Genomic DNA, 3215 nt, shown 5'->3' on the forward strand with positions numbered 1-3215 from the left:
CAATTTCTTTTGCGCTAACAAATCAAAGGTGGTTCTAAAGAACATACGTACGTGTAACTAACACCTTTTAGAAAACACAATGGATCACTTTTTGACCCCAATTTGAAAACAGCATCAAGCAGTCTTCTGAGTTGCACTCCTTACACAAGAAAGGATTACGTTATGTGGAGAAAACATTCGTTTCAATTAGGTCTAACGCCGTTCAACGCTGGGTGATGTGATCTATGTGATATGATTTGGATAACGTATGAGTTGGAGTGATGAGTTCTTTCTTTCTGAGTGATGAGGCAATTTCTTTGACCTGTACATAAATGCTCGCCTCACGAGTTAACGAGCAGTACGAGATGTTACAAGCCGTAGGTTATCCAGCCTCAGCTACAGCTGTATTACCTATTTTATATCGGTTATGCGGATTAAGTGATCGAACGCTACGTATTCGGCGTTTGCAAAAGCTGCTTTGAAACCAAACTCCATTGGATCACCATCTTAATCTACCGGGCAGTTAAAATAAGGATGATGAATCTTTATAATCAGCTGCTGTGAGCCAAGATAAAAAAAACTGTGACATATTCATACAGCGCTATTTGTTAAATATAGCCTTTATGACCAATTTGATTCGTAAGTATCCACCCATCCAGTTTGCATTATGGACCATGTATAAATATTTTCGTGTTTGGCCTGTTTCCATGTTTTTTTTGTGTGGCGTGTAAGGTTTGTTGTAGAAAATGTTGTAGCCGCAAGCCTTTTTAATGCTTTTATTAAGAGGAATGATTAGTTGTCACCATAAAGTTGAATGAAGGTATTACGAATTGTGATTACATTGATACATTGATACAGTCATTTTCGGGATTGGTTCAACCGCTTCAGTTCTGAACAAACTTGATTTAGATGATCAGCCTCAACTTTTATAATAAATTGACGATAAAACGACGTAAACGAGGAATATTTTACCAGATGCAATCAAATCGGGCATTATATAACTTAGTTTATAATGTATAAAGCGCTTCTGAATTTGATAATTTGCAATGTTTACACAGCAAACGATTTTATAAACAACAATGGTGCTATGCTGTCAATTTGCACAGTGGTATCACAGATCACCCAATTCAGTTGGCGCGATTATCCGGGCCCGTACCCGAACGTTCGTTTTTAAACATAATAAATAAATACCGCTTAAGCGAAGAAAAAGATATTCCTATCTATTTTCAGTTATTTTCTCTAATATCTAACTTTCAGTAGGAAAGACAAAAGCATCAACACATTGGGAAAGTCTGCAACCGAATACGATTTAAACGCCATAACGATGATTTTTTTCAAATTTGAAAAATTTCATGAAAATTTATGCGAAATATTTCAACCGCTTCAAACCCTTAGGCGCCGATGGCTATGCTATGCGCATAGCACAGAAATCATGCCCGAATAAAAAAAGATGGCCGACACCTGCCGTACTTTTTGCTCACTTGCATCCAAGTTGTGTGCAAGCAAAACTTGTAGGGCCTTCTCTACTCTTTAGCCCAAAAATCATGCCCGAACAAAAAAAGATGGCCGACACCTGCCGTACTTTTTGCTCACTTGCATCCAAGTTGTGTGCAAGCAAAACTTGTAGGGCCTTCTCTACTCTTTAGCCCATTTTTCTTACAGAAAATTTTTCATTCTGCCTCGCTCTTATGGGTGTTGGTCTGTATTTGCTTGCTACTTGGTTGTGTCACATCAATGATTCGCAGGCTAAAGAGTAGAGAAGGCCTGCAAGTTTTGCTTGCACGCAACTTGGATGCAAGTGAGCAAAAAGTGCGGCAGGTGTCAGCCATCTTTTTTTCACGCGGCCATGATGTTTGTGCAATGCGCATAGCATAGCCATCGGCGCCTAAGGGTTTGAAGCTGTTGAAATATTTCGCATAAATTTTCATGAAATTTTTCACATTTGAAAAAAATCATCGTTATGGCGATTAAATCGCCTTCAGTTGCAGACTTTCCCACTGTGTTGATGCTTTTGTCTTTCCTATTGAAAGTTAAGTATTAGAGCAAATAAATGAAAATAGATAGGGATATTTCTTCCTCGCTTAAGTGGTATTTCTTAATATGTTTAAAAAACATATTATTATTAGTCAAGAAGTTTTATCTGTTTATGTGTGTTTTCCTATTTAATGTATATGTGTTTCCTATTTGAATTCATATTCGAAATATCAACTGTATAAACCCAAAATCCAACATTACCGGCCACCAAAGAAGGCTATCACTGACAAGTGTCAAACATAAACAAGTGCGGAATAAAGGTGTGGTGTGTGCAAAAAACAATGTAGTGTAGTTCACGGCTTTACGCTACTCAGTGCCAGTGTCTCCTTTCTTTTCCAAGTTGCTGAGTACGTCGGGGTTTGGTAGAAGTGCCAAACGATTAGCTGCGTGGGCGATTTGTTTTCCGGCAGCTGTGCGCAGTTTAACCACGCGAACGACTCCGTCCTTGCCTGGGTGAACTGCAACGATGCGGCCCATCGGCCACGAGGTAGGATGCATGTTGTCTTTCTTGATGATCACAAGCTGGTTTTCTTGCAGTTACACCGATTGCCCGCTGCAGTGTTTGGCTCGCGCTTGCAGTTGTTGAAGGTGCTCCGAATACCATCTAGCCGCATGTTTCGCATGTGTTTCTGCACCAACTGGTACTCTTTCAACCGATTGTCTGGCGTTCCGGTGTGATTGACTTCTGGTACCGCTTGCATATTAGAGACGATGAGAAAGTGTCCCGGCGTCGAAGGTTCTAGATCTGAAGGCTCATCCGATAAAGGAATTAATGGTTGAGAATTCAAACACTGTTCCACTTGTGCCAGCAGGGTAAGCAAGTTCTCCTGTGTTATGATTTTCGTTACAATGGTTCTTATGATGTGTTTTTTAGCTGCCTTCACCGCTGCCTCCCATAAACCTCCGAAGTGTGGTGCCCGTGGAGGGATAAATTTCCATTGGATTTCGTTCATCGCGCACCGATTGAAATTTGTTTTACGGTCGTTCTGATCGCATTTGAGCATTTTGTAAATGCGGTTCAGCTCGTGCTCCCTTCAATGTAGTGGCGTTATCAGAGTGAAGCTCACTAATTTGTCCGCGACGTGCAACTAAACGGCGTAATGCATTTAAAAATGATGTTGTGGTGAGATCGGCTACGAGTTCAATATGAACGGCTCTTGTAGAAAAGCATACAAATATCGCAATATATGCTTTGATTGGAC

At 40.3% G+C, this 3215-nt stretch overlaps 1 long non-coding RNA gene across 1 annotated transcript; it reads left to right on the forward strand.

Moving 5' to 3' along the window:
• The first annotated feature begins 2274 nt into the window (after nucleotides 1-2274).
• LOC120903879 lies at nucleotides 2275-2979 on the forward strand. The gene is made up of 3 exons (XR_005739669.1): nucleotides 2275-2500; nucleotides 2551-2826; nucleotides 2888-2979. It is a non-coding gene; the product is annotated as an uncharacterized LOC120903879 (long non-coding RNA).
• Nucleotides 2980-3215: the final 236 nt, after the last annotated feature.

Source organism: Anopheles arabiensis, chromosome 3, assembly GCF_016920715.1.
Source record: "Anopheles arabiensis isolate DONGOLA chromosome 3, AaraD3, whole genome shotgun sequence".
Classification (NCBI taxonomy): Eukaryota; Metazoa; Arthropoda; class Insecta; order Diptera; family Culicidae; genus Anopheles; species Anopheles arabiensis.